Genomic DNA, 19,825 nt, shown 5'->3' with positions numbered 1-19,825 from the left:
GTCCGTACTGCATAGACAGGCTCAAATATTATACTTTTCATCATGTATCATTGCAGTATGCCAGCAGGTGGAGTGGCCCTGTACCCTGGAGGCTTGATAGTTAGTGCTAACCTCGAACGTGCTGGAGGAAGGGGAAGATGAACAGCCCTCCCCCGTACTTATTTGAATCCGCCACTGGTATACAGGCTTAACTTGGTTGAGAAACTGGACAGCAGAAAATATGGGAATAGTCTACGGCGACGTTTATGGAGTCTGTTTCGCATATATCGCAAATCAGAGCGAAATACTATTAATACCATAAACCCCTGACACGAGGTAATCGCTTTATCAGAACTCTGACTTTGCTGGAAGTTTTTCGCATTTCCCGTGGCAGTGTTTGCGTAACAAATCACCCGCTTTTAACTAAATGCGGCTTATAGTGAAGCCAGTTTTCTGTCCCAAGTCTTCGATATCACGAGGGTTTAGTGCACGGCACACGAGTCCGCAAATCGATTTCATCATTTTGAAGACTTCTAAATTCTAACAACGTACTTAACGTTTGTTTTGGGTTTGATTCTTGGTCACGTACTGTTTACATAAGGATTGCGTGTTCGCTATCAACTCTATTCTGCCTGGCGGAATTGGGAAATTTTCGTCACTGATGACGTCTCAAGATCGCGAAAGGAGGGTGGTGAAAGGAAAACAGCGCATCTCAGCGCACCGCTCTTGCAAAATAAAGTATATACGTGCAAGCTGACTTCAGCAACTATGAACACCGTTAACCTCGCAAAATTATTTCATGATATTGACAAATATGTTTACTGTCATTTAAAGCCTGGGAGAGTATCAGTCACCCCGTAATTTCAGCTGACCAAGGAGCGTTCGTGAGGTGCGAAGTCGTAAATATACTTTACCGCCTGTCTGTGCAGGGTCCCATACTTTGCACTTCAACAGAACACATTTTTCATTTCATATTTCGTGCGTGAACGGCAACAGATTCCTGACACGGCAGCTGTAAATGCTTTATTCCGTGAAACCTGAAATCGTACGCACGCAAATGGGGCCAAAATCATTTCCGGCGCGTTTGAACAGGGAATAAAACGCGCTCGTTCACGAGGAATCCTGGTGGCGTTCGGGGTCAAAACACGCTCTATCTCTACCTTATATCAACGCCATCATTAGACGATAATTCAGCGGCAATAATACGCTCGTGAACAATACGCCTCGATGTCTCAACTCCTCTAAAGGGATTGTCGAATAAATTAAATGTTCTCCTTTCCCAAAATGTTCAGCTTCGCTCTTACGGAAACTTTATAGTAATCATTCCCACCCACTCAAAGGATTCGACGAAACGATTAACGAGACCATTATCGGCTAAACGCTGTGGCCATGGTACATCAGGCGCGCTATCCCTGTGGACCTACCACGCCATTCTTGCGTGAGACTTCTGGCGGAAAGTCTTCCCACTGAAGAAAAACAGCGCGATGACGGGAAAGGGGGGGGGGGGGGGGGACAGACTGAATGGGAGCATTGCTCGCAAACAGTTCACGCATATGGCGGATGTCGCCGCACCTGTGTGCGTGTGCGCGTGTGGAAGGGGTGTGTTTATCAGGGTAAGACGTAACTGCAGTGCGCCTTCAAAGGAAGCGTCACGTTAACATTGCGGTCAGCCAAGGACTGTTGAGCTGAAACTGTGGTCTGGTATATGGTGCTCAAATAACTTTCAAGTGAGTTTGCTTAAGCGGACCTCTACTTTAACGGTGAGGCCGAAGTTAAGGCGAAGATGGGACTAATTGTTTCAGTTCGAGGGCAGGCGAAATCCACAGGTAGGTCGTTCGCGGATTTCTAAGCGCCGAGAATTTGTAAAAAGGAAACCGCCTGAGCGGCATTCGAACAAATACGTTTTTCGCCTTTGCGTATACGGTAATATCTCAGAATGTTTTTTCACCTGCTGCTATTCTAAATGTTTTTGCAACCTCTAACATAAAACGTGTCTTCTTTTTTTACTTTAAGCTGTTCATGTCGTTGTTGAGTGTTTACGCCAGTAGGTGGCAGGGTGTACGAATGCTAGCAGCCGAACACCCATCGAACTATTTGGTCGCGTCATTTGCTTTCAAAGGTAGATTTTCCGTACCATCTGAAGTAATAAGCCAAGCTGTCTGCTCTGGCTGACCTCTCCAGTTCATGACTGGTTTTCTACACTCAAAGGTGAATGAACTAGAGTATGTTCCCTCCGAGTAAACTACAGTTATGAAACGTAGAAATAATTTGCGTCGGGCGAATTTTTCCCGCATAGCGATAACTGTTTCCTTCGCATCGGTACTTTTAATACCGGATTCAATGGGCTCCCTTCGTGCACTTACAAATGTCCCATTTTTTTTTTTGCTTTACGCAGTTAAGGCTAAATTTTATTCATTCAAAGCTGAAATCTGAGGTTGGACGTAGTGGAGAAACAGTGGGGGATCGCGCCGACCCAAATCGCATGACCACATCGCTGAATGTCGCCGAGAAGCGGCACCTTTTCAAGTCAACACAGACAACCTTGCCACTCTGCCCACACAGCGATGCACGCGAAAACTTGCAGCACCTGATCTGCGAATGTGCGCGGCTCAGTGCTCAAAGAGCGTCCTTCGTAGCGTCTTTATTACTGCCGCTTTCCGTGGGCATTCCAGTGAGGGCCGTGGTCACGCCCCAATTGTGCCTTACGCGCGCCAGAAACTCTGATCGCGCACCTGCGGAACACAGGTCCTGACCAGGCACAGTAAATGACTGAACGCATACGTGAGCATCGATATTTTCAACAACATCCCCATCATCTCTATCACTGTCACCAGATTCATCTGACGTAGCACGATAAGCATTGTAGCTCGGCTAACATCGCCAGACTCATTAAGGATCGTTCTCTCTTTCTCTTGCGCGGTTCTTTGCAAAGTCGAATTCAATATTTTGCGGTATTAATTGACGCCCTCTGGTGGCACAGCTCAATAAATTAGTTTGCGCTACAAGTTTTTCACGTATATACACGACTAATCTGGGTAGTTCATTAAAATTAGCGATAATAGGCGAAAAGCTACAAAAACAAAATTCTTGCGTTCTCGTCAGGGTCCTTAATCAGGCACATCGCATAGTGTCTGGCTTTCTTTCACATACATACGTACATACATACATACATGCATACATACATACATGCATGCATACATACATACATACATACATACATACATACATACATACATACATACATACATACATACATACATACATACATACATACATACATACATACATACATACATACATACATACATACATACATACATACATACATACATACATACATACATACATACATACATACATACATACATACATACATATGACACGCATTAGCATAAGATCCAGGCCCAAAAGGCGGGCATTGAACAATTATGTGAGCGACTTTAGCTGTAAGTGCGAATTGTTTTGCATTGAAGCACGGATCTATCTAGTTTATTGTAGGGTCCCCCCTATCATTTCCATGTCTGAAAGGGGTTCTTGGCACACGCATGGTTTAGAACCATCGCACTAAATCAACCATGCAACCAGTGCTAGCATTTGGGAAATTTGTTGTCATATAAATAGCTCGCGCTCGTGTACACCGTCATGGCAGAAATGCTTTCTGCGACGAAATGGCCTCGTGAGAGGAAATCGACTTCGAAAAAGCGACGCCATAACTTGGACACTAAAAACTCCTCCGGGGTTCTCCTAGCTACGCTTAGAACTGAACACATGAGCATGCTGCCAATGCAAAAGGCACAGTAGCTTTGAACAGCTAAGGCGCCTGTAGTTAGGTTGCTCATGAATACGTATACATAAACACCGAATATCGCTGTAGCAATAAAGCTTGCCTGCTTGTGTATCCAGATATTCAGTCCCTAAGACCCCTAAAGCATCATTTCCGCACCATTATTTGCATGTGGTCACCAACACCATGCCACCAGCATTAAAGTAAGTAAGTAAGTAAGTAAGTAAGTAAGTAAGTAGGTAGGTAGGAAGGTAAGTAAGTAATGTAAGTAAGTAAGTAAATAAGTAAGTAAGTAAGTAAGTAAGTAATGCAAGTGCTGTTTTGATGGTGTAGCTGGGGGTGGGCAGTAAAATATATTAAAGTGATTTGACACCGCATTAGATGCAGAATCTATGCGTCTGTAAACATGAACAAAAAGGTTTCTGCGGCAGCCTGTTTTGGTGGAAGTGATAAATTTCCCGATCGATGGTGAAAACGATGTTCACAGAGGTTCTACTGCTTCTTTTTTCTACAACTCCGGACCGTACATGACTGTATAGTTGCATCATGGTGTTTTTTGCTTAACATACCTGACATCCGTAAACCACTTCATAAATTCTAGAGATGTCAATTATCATGAGGATTTAACAGTTAACCGTGTTTTCATTCATCCCTGAGTATCTTTTAGGACGAAAAGTGTATAAAATTTCTTTTTGGACCTCCCAACTAATGATACAAAAGACTAAAAATCTATTTAGGACTTTTTGTAAATTTCACAATTAGATCTTGCTTAGACACGCTGTTTGCTAATTGGTTGATATAAAATTATCTCATTTCTATTCGCATCATTACATAAGAGCAAGCTTTATAATATTAACACTTTCCAAAACATTTCCGACGCACACAAAAAGAAAAACGCCACGGACGGTTAAACAAGTTCTTACAAACGCCATGGCCTCTCATCTGCACTTACAGCTATCCAATTTATTTTCCTGTTTTCTAATTACTCAACTAAAGATATAATAAAATTGGCTTTGCTTAGAAGATTAATCCCTACAGATTTTAAAAAAATGAAAACGCTTTTCGGAAATTATGTATTCAATTAATTTCACATTCACACTAAGTTTTTCCAACTAGATTTTGCGTCTAGAATATATTCTGCGAATGTTCAAAAACAAACTTCCAAATTTTGGATATTTTCCTTCAATGATATTAAAGGACTAGTAAAAGTATTCCAAAATCACTCAGTATCCACCCCCGTAATCGAAAGGTTTTTCGCGTCCAAAGGTTTTAAGCAGGATTTCAGATTTCGCAAGATTTTTGCTCTTATTTGCACCTGGTTTTGAGACGACAGCCAAGCCAAGAACACTAGTAATGGACACTGGGGTTCGCAGAACGCATCCGTCACGTGATATAAAAACTCCACACGTTGGTACCTCACTGAGTATAGAAGACAGAGTTACACGTGTCCATTCGTAACAAGATATCTCTTGGGCCCGGAAAAAGCTTGAGTATGTTTTGTATCCCTACAATGTCTCCTTGTACAAATGCTTAAAATTCAGCACAGAATGAACAAACTCCAAATGTCTAAGAGGTGATCTCCCAAACCGCTGCTTTTGTCATAGCCAGATCTACGTGGCGTGCTCCGGAGTGAGCAGCCGATCCGGGCGCGCGGTGATACAAACTCTATCCTGCAAAACCGCCGACGTACTGTATCTTAAACACGTCACGTTGACTTTAGAATAGATTATGAGTGCCTACGTACGTGATATTACGTGGTTATGCATCTTTATACTATATTTAACGTAATTTAATTAGTAGCCTGTGCAAACGCCTCTAACGTGTTTTTACTTTTAAAATGTCCATGTCGAGTTGGGTAACAGAGCCAGTCATCAGTAGTGCTAGTCGGTACAAACTTCGTTAAAATGCACAGGAAAACGTGACAAGAAATGATGGCATAGCTGCTACTTGTCCTCCCTTGCAAAGCAATGTTGGCTTTCGGTACCACCGTTAAGTTAAAGAATACTACTACTACTACTACTACTATACTACTACTACTACTAGTACTACTACTACTACTACTACTACTACTACTACTACTACTACTACTACTACTAATAATAATAATAATAATAATAATCAGCATCGTAATTCTCATTGTTATCATATACCATCAGCTTTTTGCCTGCATGTGCCAGCAGACTGCCCATTAATTCTCTATTGTTCAGGTTTACCGCAAGGCTCCGTCCGGCCTCCTGTTCTGTTTAATGTGCTACTCAACAAAGTTGCCACTGTTCCGGGACTTCAGTCATCTTTGTACGCAAACGAATTAGCACCGTTCGCCTCGTCAGGTAATATACACTCGTTGTTCTAGTATCTGTACCTTTAGCTGCCGGCTTTGTACTCTTTATGTGTGACCAAGAATACCCTTTTGTCCTTCCCGGTCAACGACCAAGTATCGATCTGTCTGTCTGTCATGCTGGCAGAAAATAATACCACGAGTTATCTCTATGACATACCGAAACGTTCTCTATGAAAGCACCCTTAATTTGCGCCTTCACGGTATGTTATGGCAAAAGGGGAGACAGCGGTGTCGCTTTTAAAGAGTTTTTCAAGTAAGCGGTCAGGCATGCGTACGGACATCCTTTTAAGCAATAACAGATCTACGTTCTCCCTATTCTGTAATTATGTGGCGTTTTCCGGTTGCCCCTTTCACAAACTCCCGCTATTGTTTCTTTTAGAAAGGCATTTTTTAAAGTTAGAAAAAGAGTTGTTAAAACCATTTGTTACCATAAATCACCACGCGTTTACGTCTACTGTTCCTGACCCTCTACCGAAGGAAATGAATTCACTAACTGCGTTTGCTATCGCGTATCAGTATTTATGCCTTGAAGTCAGCAAGCCTGGTAGCACTGCGGTTATCGCATAACTTGCGGAAGAAGTATGCCTTCACGGACAACAAGAACAACAAAAAAAAATGCAGAATAAGAAAAATGAGCGTTGTATTAACGCATGCCTAACTACAATCGGGGTCACAGAGGCTGGCAACTGGTTTGTGGGCCCTTAGGGGCAGGAATACGCAGTAATTAAAGAGAAAGAAAAACTGAAACTTATCGGACCCACTGGCATGCGTAACAGCGAAAAAATGCTTCCCGTAAAGATAACATCTTTCGCAACAGGCTGCGTTTTCCGCTCTGCGCTTAAGGAGCCGCCGAGCTTAGCAGTTTCAGAATAGTGCCGATAAAAGCCAACATTTGAATAGTCTGTTGTAACAAACTTCGCTTACCAAAATGATATAACTTGTACCTAGCAGAAGGGAACAGCTTGTAAGTCATCTTGAATTTGCTTCCGGACCATATGTCCGCTTTGCAAGTTTAGGCCTCGTGCGTGAAAATATTACTGGAGTGTTGATAAGTGATATCGCCTTAAAAAAAATTCGCTGACTGAACCGTAAACGTACGTTCAGAGGTAAAGTCAATAGAGGAAGCCTACTTCCAAGATTACCTTTCTTAAGTTCCGGCTTAGAGATCGGGTCCGTATGGAGAACGTTGCTGAGGCACAGCGCGTGCCCGCGCTTTACAAGACCGCGCCCATCTCGGCGGGAGATTCGAGTGAAAGCAAAGCCGGGAAAGTCGATCCTCACCGTGCGCGGCGCGAGTCCTTGGAGAAGGAGGGAGCGTCCTGGATGCGGCCGAACCGGGTGGACGCGGGCGACAAAGCAAACTGCTCAGCGGCGCTGTATGGAGCGGCGCTTATTTCGGCCACGATGTGCGTGCGCGCGAGTGCTTCCTTCCCCGTTCCGTGGCTCGCTCAGTGCCGCATATGTACCGAATCCGCGCGTCCGGGCGCACTTTTGTGACCGCGGGCACCGCTGGCCGAACCGGAGCCACCGGACAACTTTCCCTTCCGCAATGCTCCTGTCGGCGTCATCCCTCGGCCGTTCCCCCCTCTCCCCCTCGGCTGCCACTACTACCCACACTGACAGTGCATAGAACGAGCTGCGGAAGAGGAGGGGAGAAGTTGCGTCTGGCCCCACCGCCGGGCTAACAACTTTTGCGTTCTCAATTCACTCTTTCATTCGGTTCCTCTCACTCACCGAAGGGTTCGTGGATGGGCGATGGGGCCGTTTGAAGCGAGAGGAAGTAGAAAGGCTCTAAGTCGGCGGTTTTACTAACGCCAACACTGAGGTCGTCCTGCGAGAGCGAAGAAGAGAAAAGTTAAGAGTTGTGTCGCTCCTGTGAGAAAAGGTACCGTAAAAAACGAAAAAAAAAACGGCAAGAAGTGTTTATTGTTTATTGCTTATTGAGAAAACAACGTTCAATAGCGGTTTGTCTTGGTTGCCAAGGCGACAGGCGGCACTGAGAGCCACCTGACTGGGCCTTTGACACCAGACAGTACACGCACCAGACAACTTGAGCGCAACGTCCTTAAAAACATATTGGAAAATTTGAAACGCTCAAAACACATTATATCAAATTATATTTCAAATCAAATATCAAATTTTCAAACATATTGCAAAATATCACACGCATAAAATAAAAAAAAACACATGCAGAGTATCGAACACGATAAGGCAATATAACGGAAAATGACAGAATTAGTGGTCAACACATACATCGCGAACATGACACATAACAATTAAGGCCCAAGGAAGCACATACTCTTTAGGATTGAAGAGAGCAAAAACAAAATGTACACAAAAATTACGATTGCTAGAGGATATATATTTTACTATATTACTTAGTGTTCTGAAGGTAAGCAAAGACTCTCTATTATATCCAGAAATGCTGGATAGCAATTTAGATGGTTCGGAATTTGCCATTTTAGTAATTGCATACCATATCTAGTTCCCCTTTTAATCGTTACAAACTATTTCTGAAATGATATGGTGTCTCCGTATTTGTATATGTATCGAATAACAGCTCACAATTTGCTTTTAATTCAAGAAAAATCATTTCCAACAAACGCTGCTTATACAAAAGAAAATAGAAACGCGTCATTTCTATGTCATAGTCATACTCATAGAGAGAATTTTATTTGCACAGGGAGTTTTCCTACCCGGTGGTGTGCACGGTAGAAAGGTGGCTACTCGTACGCTCGTGCGCCTGCTCGCCCGCCACTGCGAAGGCGCGGGAAGCGTGAACGCAATAAATAAATAACGACAGGTATTGAAGGAAGAAACGAACAAAACAAGCAAAATGTACACCCGCTTACCGCGATGTGGGGTTCTAACAAAACCAATGCGGGGTACCGAGAGGCGCAAGCCATGCATTTCAGCAATGAATAAGTGTCACTCAAAATTAGCTGCGGAAATGCTTACTTCGCTCCTAATGGCGTGGAAAGAAAAAATTGGCCGCGTATCTGCTCCTTTCGTTGCAAATGTCACGCAAGACGATAGTCGACTGGCGCCCTGGCAAGTAAATGCATCCCTTCTCTTTCCCGCTCACCTCTCATGCTGTTCCTGTCCCGTCTTGCCTTTTACAAGATACAGTCAAACCCGGCTATAACGAACCCGGATAGAGCGAACTATGCTATATATCGAACAAAAAAAATTCAGTTACGGAAATACATGGGAAACATATTCTTTATAACGAATTTCACATCTGATATATCGAACTCCGCGTGCCTAGAATGGCCGCCGAAATGCATGTTCTCGGAGCGGCGATTGAGATGTGGATTGGCCGCGACCACGGAGCAAGAACCGCGACTGGGACATTGCGCCTTGCACAGAGCGACGTGACGGCCGACACTTTCCGTAACTATTTCCGACGCGTGGGACTAACGACGGAACCCGCCCAGTCAGCGAGTCCGGACCAAGACAGCAGCATCGGTGAACTGTGGGAAGAGTTAGCCAACGTTGCCAATGATGTCGCGAGTGAAAGCCGTCCGATGCTTATACTGAAGCGCTTTCGGCAGTCGATGTGCTCCGCCAATGCTTCCTAGATTTTGGAGAACGCAGACTCGTACTGCTCCAAACAATGTTTCGTGTAGAGAATGCTATGCTAGCCGCCAAAACGAAAGTGAAAACAAAAATCACCGCTTTTTTTTTTTTTTTTTGCAAAGTAGGCAGTTAAGGCGGAAAGAAGCTTTATTAGTTGCAATAAATGGATTATTTTGGGTATGGTTACTGGCTACTTTACTGTGTTCGTTTCTGCATGCGGGGATGGTGGAGTTGAGGAGGGGGGGGCTACCGCGCAATGGGAACTCGTAACAATAAGCTCGTCATAGGCGTGTTCGGCTATATCGAACTATTGGATATATCGAACATATCGCGGTGCATAGTGCAGTTCGCTATAAACGGGTTTCACTGTAGCACACTACAGGTTTGCTCAAATCAATTTAAATTTACCACGTTCCACTGCTCCAGGCCGGGTGCCTCCATGCCAGCGCTGCCGTACGGTGGAGACGCGCGTGAATCGAGGCACCCGACTACAACGTTTATAGAACCCCGTTGCCCTACTCCACGAGCGTTCAAAGCGGAACGCAAAACCAATCAGTGGAACCTTTTGTTGCTGTTGCCGTTTGATTTTTTTTAAACGCCGCCAGGTAGCGCGGGCAACAGCAGGCGAGGGTTTTTGCAGTTGATGTAGTATTTTATTTGCTATTGCAAAAACCAAGCATCCGTGAATTTTGTAATAAAGGAACACTGCAAATGTCACCTATGTATTGATTTTCTGCCTTATATTTGCGTCATGTCTTCTTGTTCAACAATGTTGGCAAGTATGGACATTGCCACCGGACTTGGACGTTTAGATTTGGCTGTGAGTATATAAGACTATTGCGCAGCATGTGTATTGCTTTGGCCGGCTGGCCGAATCGAGTGACAGACAGACAGACATAGAGACAGACAGACCAACTTTTCCCGTTTAGGTAGCCCAAGAAAGACTCTCATCTTTAATTGTCGTCTGCTGCCCCCACTACGAAATAGACTCTTCTCTCTCCTTCTGCCACGCCTCACGCTCTTCTTTTCTTCTCTTGCTCCTCCCCAAACGGATACAACGGAGGTTTGCTTAATTCAATTCAAATTTCCCGCGTTCACCCTCCTCCGCGCAATCTGTTGAATCCTTTTTATTTTTATGCTTGGAACAGCTCAATTCTAAATCCTTGATTTTTGTGTTTGCTTTTATCCCACCTCTTTCCGCGGCATTTTTATAGCGTTTTTTTTTTGTTTGCCATCGTAAAAACCAATCCCGCGTGTACTTTTATTTACAAGAAGGTTGCCACCCTCGGCTAGGTACTTTTACGTTTAGTAAGATGCGGAAACAGATCAATTTAATTTAGATTATCCGCCAAGGCTCATTTGTGGAATAACAACAGGGAGCCAGAGTAGACTATCGTGTTAAAAAAAAAAAAAAAAGAACGGAGTCGAAATCACCACAGTCAATGCAGACGTCTTTCCAAAGAAAATAGAAAGGAAAACAAGGCAAGTAACTTGCTGAGGCCATTACGCTTCGAATTTTAAAGGCTAATGCCGTTAGATTCGAGGTTGACCCGAAAACGAGGATGCCAGTTGCACACAAAAAAGTTGGGCAACATTTCTGCGAAGAGTAAGCACGCGGTAGGTCAAGGCATTAGGGTTATTGAGCGTTTACGGTGGTTGTAACATGTAGCGATCGACGCTCTGGTTCTTTTTTTTTTTTTTTTTGGGGGGGGGAGAGGGTATAAAATGCTGTATGGGCTCTTTCACCGATCACCCCTTTCTTCATGCATGGTAATCACAGTTCACGGAAGTTTTCCAAGTTGTGTCTCGGGTGTATCAAACTGCGATTTTCTAGTTAACTTTGCAGCGGAGTCCTCGCATCGGACTCCAGTAATGCGGCTCTTTTGCTGCGGACTGCATCCTCTTTGGCAGACCTGCTTATACACAAACAAAATGACAGTGGGAGATAGTTATATGGTTTCCGGATTTAAAATTTCCCCCACCCAATACAAGAAACGAAAGGACCGGTTTTGTCGAAGTTTCTATGTCTGTTGTGGAAAAGTACCTGAATTTAGTAAAACACAGCGAGGGAGAGAGAGAAAGACAGCAAGGGAGAGAGAGATAGAGAGAGGGAGAGAGAGAGAGACAGAGCGAGAGAGAGAGGGAGAGAGAGAGAGAGCGAGAGAACGAGAGCGAGAGAGTGAGAGAGCGAGAGAGTGAGAGAGCGAGAGAGAGAGATAGAGAGAGAGAGAGAGAGAGAGAGAGAGAGAGAGAGAGAGAGAGAGAGAGAGAGAGAGAGAGAGAGAGAGAGAGAGAGAGAGAGAGAGAGAGAGAGAGAGAGAGAGAGAGAGAGAGAGAGAGAGAGACACTTTAATTGTACTGTGAAGGTTCGCCTGACAAAGGCGCCTAGCTTGCTACACCAGATGTATCAGAAAACTGAATGAATGGGATGATCATGACTATGATTACGGTGATGTCAATGCTTATGTAACCTTGTTAGAGTCTCTGATGAAGACCTGTATTTCGCAGAAAAGTCAATAGAGCTTTTGTAGCTGGGCATACTCGCTTATAATTTCACCAGGGGCCTAACGCGTTACTATGTTTCTGTCTTCGAGAGGGCGGCTTACCCAGGAACACTGAGGAACGTCCTAGATGCTGAGTCCCTGTAGGCTGGATATAGTGAACACTGCCAGGCTTTGGTTATGGTTTTGGAACTGATTCCATTGATATCTGCGGTGATCTCCGAAGGAATTATATTTGTTTCAGCTGGAGTCGCTAGCTCATTTCGGTTCTTACGCTCGTAGGGTCAAGGCAATATGATGGCCACTGGTAGAGTAAAACTCGCCCAATAGTTTCACCAGAAGGCAGGTTCCCATCTGAAGTAAAAAGTTGAGAAAGAGTGTTTCCACCTGCCCAAACAGAACGTAAACTTGACTTTTCTTCGTCTTGATTGCGAGAGCGGTGAGCTCTCTGCACGCTGAAAAAAGGCAGGATGTGACGATAAGAATCCAGGACGCGTTTGTGGGATACAGCAAATACTTTTACACATGTCCTTTCAAGGTCATGTAGCAGAATATTCTACGTTTGTTTCGAATGAGGGTGGACTTACAAATGTTCGAGTTGGCAAATTTCTTGGCTGAGGTGAACGTTCGGACGAATCCGCTTATACTGAATCTGTCGCGGCAGGGAACACTCTACTTGGCTAAAAAGATTTATAGAGCGGGGTTCTGCTGTGTACTTATATTACTTTAGATGCGTAGACTTACATTGTTTTGTAAAAATAATTTTCACGGAGTCGAGGCAACCTGTAGTGCAGTCGAAGCATGGTGCCAGCTGACGCGTTGCCCTTGGTAACACAACAGAACTTCATCGACACTTTTTGGAGAACCGTTATGTTGGTCATACGTTCGTTGCCTGTTACGTGTTGCTTGAAGCATCGACCGTTGCTTTGAACTATACCGATCCCGTGAGTGACCTCGTGTCGCTCACCTACTCCGTATAGAGTCCGTATAGAGACCCTTCTTCCGACGGAACAGACATTTCATGGCTTTACAGTGTTCAGTCGTGCATTCTTCCAAGTCTTTTTGGCCGTTGCAAATCCTAGATATCCGTAACAAGTCCCCGATATGCCGGTGCGCCTGACCGCAGGCAAGAGGGCATGCTCATTCCGCTGAGATGGCAAGCGGCCGGGTATGTCATTAGTAAAGATGTTTCGTGCGGCCATGCTCATGGAAACCATTACGCCTCTTGTTTACGGCGGTTTCCATAACATTTTACCGCGTAGAAAGCTGATCATCCCCATCAGCCTATTTTTGTGTGCACTTCAGGATGCAGGCTTCCCACTGACTTCCAACTGGTCCTATCCTGCGTTTTCCGCATCCAATCTTTGGCACCAAAACTTTTTGTATCATCCTTACATTGAGTAGTCGCCCTTCCCTACTTCTCGTCCCGTCCCTCAATGGCCCCTCCGTTACTCTGGTAGACCACCCTGTGTCAGTTCTTCACACGACTCCACTGATTTAAGCTGGGATACTCGAGTTAAATTTCTAATCCGAAACACTTGGTTCGTATCTCTTAGCGTTACTCCTATATTCTTGTTTCCGTAGTTCGCTGGGCCGACCTAAGTTTGCTTTCACGGTTCTTAGTAAGCGCCCATGTTTTGGCCCCTAAAGTAATCAACGGGAGCACGCATTGGTTGTATATCTTTCTATTTAGTGGCAGAAGTAGCCTAGCAGTACTCGATTCACAGCAGTAATTCTACTCCTGATTTTCATCCAGTGGTTTGTATCGGCACTCACAACTCCCATGATAGCTATATTTACTTCCCTCGTGTAGTACTTAATTGCCTAGATTGAAATGGGCGCTTCCTCCGTGCCTGTTCTATAATAATTTTGTGTTCATCTTATTTGACCCTGAAACGCCTTTTTCAAGTCTTTTCGAAATCTTAAATGCTCGCTGAACGTAGTGGACCAGCACATCCAGTATTCAGAATAGGCGGTTAAAAAATAGCCCAGCCAAAAATGACTGTTCTAGGCCCATCAGATAACTTATAAACTTGCTCAGAAGATTGTTGTTTCTTGCCCTGTCTTGGTGTTCTTCGACCGCTGGAATTACGGCATTACAGCGTAGTAGCTAATGGCCGGCTCTCTTACAGATGCAGCAATGAACGCATTCGCTTGCCACTTTAGAAAGAATCTGGCTTTCGCAGTGCTTCAAGACGGCAAGAAAAGAGTGAAAGCATTTGTCGGAAGTGTTGCAGAGTCCCTTTAATTTTAGGGTGACGCGTTGTTGTTACAGCCACTGAAGCAGTCTTTGCGGGTATTCTTTCGAATCACTGAACAAGACGATGGGATCCGCCAGTCTCAAGTAGCTCCAATATTCTTTATTTACGTGTATGCCTGCCCTACCCCAATCACGCTTCCTGAATACCCTCTCTAGGAACGCTGTGAATGATTTAACGAGCCGATAACCATGGGAAAATAACCAAATATCTCTTCTGCGTTATTACTTTGCGTGGAGTGTTTTTGTTTCGTAAAAAGAGAAGGCGTTCTGCCCAATACAGAGATTGACAAGAGACAAAAGAGAAAATTCCACGTGGAAAAAGAAATTTTCCACGTGCTTCCAGAGGAAAATGGTTTTTCAAGGTCCGCTGAAGGACTTCGCCATTTCAACACGACCAGAGCGGTTTGGATTCTGGACTTTGACTTTGACTCAGGTTGCATTGGAGAAGGCTTTGAGTTTTACCTATTTTTCTCTTAATAAAGGGCATTTGATTTTTTTATATACGTGCACAGTCTCCACTTACGAAGCAGCGAGAAAGAAGAATACAATTATGATAACATCCACGTGATGGTGATTTGGGGGTGTGTGTGCAACGCACGGGCTCTCATCGTAAATCTATTTCGGGAGATTGACATCGACTACCGGAAGGCAGGCCCGGAAGTCCCGCAACTCTGCATATCGTCTTTCAAGGAAAAAAAGTGGCACCAGTAATCACGTTCGGTCGAGGAAAACATGAAAGAACAAGGAAAACGCGCGCAGCACTGTGCCCTTACTTTGACGGAAAGTCAATTCCTTTGTCCACAACTGGATAGTATAGCATCATCGCTACCATGTGTTCCCGCGCGTTAATATAGCCATAATTTCACCACGCTGCAGTTAGTTGCATGGGCGAAGCGTCTCTGCGGTCCACTGCTCCTGGACGACGCAAAGGATTATTGATCGTAGCGGTCACTAAACCCGGAATAGCCCAGAAGGTCATCTATATCAAGAGAGCTGAAGTCATTGCACCCAAGGCGAGAGCGGGTTGCTCCATCCCGTCCTTTCACTGGGCGGTCTGACTTTCCAACCGCGGAACTGTCAAAATATAAAAGCCGCAGTACAGGTTCCCGAAAAACACGCTTTCTCTGGCACGCAACCTCATCCACGGGGTAAGACATTCACGTTCCCCGTATACATCTAAAATAAATGTGATCTACACACCTCGGCTTATAACGAAGGTCGATTTTAAAACGCCCTTTATTTTGTACGTTTCGAACACATCTGGCGAATTTTTTCGTAATTCTAGAAAGAACCCGTAGGCCATGACGTCCAATTATATTTCGTTACAAATGTTGTTCCAGCGGGAAGTTTTCGAAAAAAAAAAGCTCGCGGTTTGGGAGAAATTGCGCGTACAAGTGCCTCGCTTGGTTTTAAGTTCCTATAAAGACAACAACAGTAGTGGATTTAATTGATAAAAATTTCAAGAAAGCAATGGTGAAGTATAAAGTACGTCTGGTGCCCCGAAAAAGACGAATGTTAGCATCACAAAGTCACAAAACGCGTTTCATTAGATTTTACTGAAAACAAGAATACACACCTTTGCACATGTACGTAAAAATGAAAAGAGATTAGGGAGATACATCAGAACAACTCACGTAGCAGACGTTACTCACCAAATCTAGACATTCATAACGCTCTGAAGTCATCTCTCCCGTTCTCACACACTCTTAAAACAATCTACTCACACATATATAAATTAAATGAAGAGAGAGAGAGAGAGAGAGAGAGAGAGAGAGAGAGAGAGAGAGAGAGAGAGAGAGAGAGAGAGAGAGAGAGAGAGAGAGAGAGAGAGAGAGAGAGAGAGAGAGAGAGAGAGAGAGAGAGAGAGCACAAAGTACGACGTCTCCATTATTTTCAGAAAATGCGCTACAAAAAAGAAGATTTAACATAACAATGTTTTCGTGATTACCTCGAATAATTTCAAAGGATACGACTCGACAATATCAGTCATATTCTCGTTCTTATAAAAAAAATTAGGCACGAGATATATAATACTTATGAGTTCCCAAAACGTTCTTATACGTTGTTACCCGTAATTTTAGTTCGTGCACTTAAAACAACTTTTATGCGTAAAAATCAGCACAAGTTTCTTGCACGTTGTTCGCATCGTTGTGAATATACTGTACGGGACGACTGAGAAGGGTGCCGTGCTGCACAGCATTGTAAGCTCAACTTCCTACGAAGACGAAGCTACGTGGGCGGGCAACCTGCTCGGCCTGTTTCATGGCCTATTTGTGAATGAATTAACCTTTATTACTGGGTTACATCTCTTTGTAGCCTAGTTGGGGAAGAGGGAAACAGGAAAGGGGAATGGGATGGCTGTCACATTTGTCCGGTCAGGTCTGCCTCGCGCACGAACTCCCACACAGAAAGGGTCGTGCTTGCTGCATCTAGGTGAGAGGGTGAGGTTGTACCTTCCTCCAATAAGGTAACGCCGGGACTGTTGTGCTTGTTCTTCTGTGGTGCCAGGCCGGGACAATCCTACAGTGAGTGCCAGGCCGTTCAACAGGCACCGGTATCGTACGTGCAGCACGTCAGAGTGACTGCGTGGTAGCACTCCTCGTCTTTATCTGTGTCGTCTACGTGCGCTGTAGGTTCAGGGCCACGAAGTCTTCTAGATCCGGCGTGTGGTCGACACTTAGCCAGCACATTTTTGGTGGAGGATGCGGTGTTCATTCTCATCCTGCCTCTGCCTTCACCCTCTCTTCACCCTGTTTCGACTCCTGAAACAATCGCTTCAGGGCTCTTGGGTCGTGCCAGCACACTCCACCCCGGTGAAACATGGACGCGCCCTTACCCCTGACTATGACACACCGAGACCTGCCGACGTGATTATCCGTGACGTGATCCTATGGTGATGACGCTCCCTTTCCAGTTCTTCGGTGTATCTCCAAGGGTCTTCGAAATTTATTGTTGCCAGGACAGGCATTGGTTTTCCGGGGCCGGTGCTCCCCGGTGTCATCATCATCGTCTACGGCGGCAGGGCCTTTTGCACTCGTTATTTTGCTCACATCTCGCATCCTCGCCGCACCCGTCCTTTTACTGCGGCCTTTACCGAGACGGTTGCACTAGAGCTGGGGACAATATCACGAGTAGAGGACGAGGAGAACAACGCACCATGGCACTCCAGGCCCAAACTCCAACGAAGAGGAAGCTGTGTGGAGCATCGAGCCTGCGCCGGCTCTCTCGTGACGGATTTGTGAATATGTCGCATCTTCTTTCATCATGGCTCGTATCATTTTCCGGCCGCTACGCAACACCTTCAATAAGAAAAAAAATAGCGTTTTTCACTGCAGACGTATTTTACGAGTTCAAAGTGATGTCATTCCGGCTCTGTATGGCGCCGGCGGCTTGCAGCGAGTAATGAACACCATGATAACCGACCTGAAAAAGCAAAATTGCATAGTGTATTCAGACGGCGTCGTCATCTTGTGAGGCACCTTCAATGCCCACTCGAAACATCTCCGAGCAGTTCTACAGGATTTCAAAATGGAAGGCCCCATAAATGCCGATTCGCCTTCGATGAACTGAATTTTCTTGGCCATATCTTGAGCAACAGAAGTATCAGCGCTGACCACACCAAAACGGTCACAGGCACAGTTGGTACATCGGGAGTTGGCAATATCTGCTAAGTCCCAGTACAGCGCAAAACGCATGAGCGTAAACAACAAACGATGCGCATACGACTGCAGTCGTGACGACGGTCGCATAGGACCGCTTTTGGCGTCGTGTGCTCGTCGGAGGAGGCTCAGACGTGCGACTGGCGAGACAGACATTATAGAGTTCTAGTATATCGTACAGAGGACTACGTAAAGAAATCGCGTACGTTATTCCCTTACGCCGCTACACTGCGCATGCGCAGTACGCTACGGTATTTTTGTGCTTGGCGTACGTTCGTGATATATACGTTATTTCCGCAAAATAGCGAGCGTACGTTGAGAAGATTGCGTGTCCCTGTGTTTACAACATGGTACAACATGGCTGCAGGGAGAGCGAATCACCTCAACGTTTTCGTTCCTCTGTGAGCAGCAATTCTTAAAGAACACGTTTTTTGCTCCTGTCTTCTTTTAAACAGGTCCTGTGCTTTGCCCTTTCCTCTAGCGGTGAGCGAAACTAACGTGTCTTCGCTGACTCACCGAACAAAGCTCTTGCAGGCTGGCGTCCGATGCTATGTGTGTGCTGTTGACGCGTTCGCCTCACGGTGGAAGGTGACGGTGGGCTCCTGCGAGTTCGCAGTTAGTTATCACTAGCGACGACTCAACCCAGTGTGTGGCCTTGTCGGCTTGCGCCAGAGTGAAGTGACTTGCTGCTCGACCCCGCAAATCGCGTGAAGTGAGTGCGATGTTTGCGACGAGCTGGAGGCACAAGATCGCATTTTATTATTGTGTTTCCGCCTCGCAGTGCAAGCAGTTACGTCGTCACGTCGCGTTTGTTCGAAATATATTTCTGGGTGTTTTCGAGTCGTAGAAACTTTATGCCTGAAGCCCAGTACTTTGGTTCTGCGCGTTGTGTGCGATCGCCAAAACCGATCGCCAAAACGAAAAGTAACCTCGGGCTCCAGTGCTTCCGCTAGAGCGTACTTGTGTAGGAGAATATGTCTGTCATGCTGTGCACGTTTGTCTTTTGCATTCAATACTAATTGGACGGCGTTTGGTTCTGCTGGTTGGGTAGTTGTGCAAAATTCCGGGTGCCCATTCGGCCTGATGAGTGTCGCCCAGCAAAACCGACGAAACGTTGTACTGAAACTCTCCGCGCGGTGCCGGCGTAGCATGCCGCAAAAATTTAACGTTAAGCGTACGCAAAGGCAGACAGCGCTATACAAAACTCCCTATTTAGTACGACCATCATACGATCGGCGCTAGTAGCAGCCGTAGCAGTTCCGGGTATTTTGAGTACCGTAGCAGCGCGGGGCTGCGTGGTGCGGGCTTTCCGCTGACCTCCCGCTCTTGCGAAGGAATCATGGGACTAACGCCGCATGTCCCTCCAGCGCAAAATTTTTCTGCCTGCTCAATTTTTTTTAAGAGTTGTTTGTCTCGGTTGGTTTAGATGGCCGGCTGAGCGAAGTTGGCGGGTGACAAAAAGCTCCAGTGAACACTTCAGAGTAGCGGCAGAAGATAGAGATAACGTGGCACGCATCGTCAGAAACAACGGCAATACAGACATCGGGTAGACAGATGTGGCCAGCGGCACCAACAGCATGTTGGGCAAGTGGACAAGTGGGCATGTTGGTATAGGGACAAAGTGACTAAAAGCGCAGAAAAAACTGTGTAGTCCTTCTCTTTGTTTTGCGTTTTTCTGCGCTTTTAGTCGCGATATACCAACGGCATGGACGAGCGGAATCG

The 19,825-nt window shown here is 45.4% G+C and overlaps 1 protein-coding gene across 4 annotated transcripts in view; it reads right to left on the bottom strand.

Annotated features, from left to right (window-relative positions):
• Positions 1 to 19,825, bottom strand: part of LOC144179044 (acetylcholinesterase-like) — a 116,391-nt gene that overhangs the window by 15,335 nt on the left and 81,231 nt on the right. The window contains exons 3-4 of one of the 4 annotated variants that reach the window (XM_077707220.1): positions 8,801 to 8,861; positions 7,839 to 7,935 (exon numbers count right to left, since the gene is read on the bottom strand). The exons of 1 other annotated variant lie outside the window; for it this stretch is intronic. The gene's annotated coding sequence lies outside the window, so the exon portion shown is untranslated. Of the gene's footprint in view, positions 1 to 7,385; positions 7,605 to 7,838; positions 7,936 to 8,800; positions 8,862 to 19,825 lie in introns of those variants that run through there. 2 more of the 4 variants (XM_077707221.1, XM_077707223.1) reach the window with 2 other exon arrangements.

The sequence above is a fragment of the Haemaphysalis longicornis genome, unplaced genomic scaffold, assembly GCF_048455015.1.
Source record: "Haemaphysalis longicornis isolate Haplotype H1 unplaced genomic scaffold, Haemaphysalis longicornis Haplotype H1 scaffold_4, whole genome shotgun sequence".
Classification (NCBI taxonomy): Eukaryota; Metazoa; Arthropoda; class Arachnida; order Ixodida; family Ixodidae; genus Haemaphysalis; species Haemaphysalis longicornis.
Note: the sequence above shows the minus strand (reverse complement) of the source record. Positions and strands in the feature narration are given on the sequence as shown.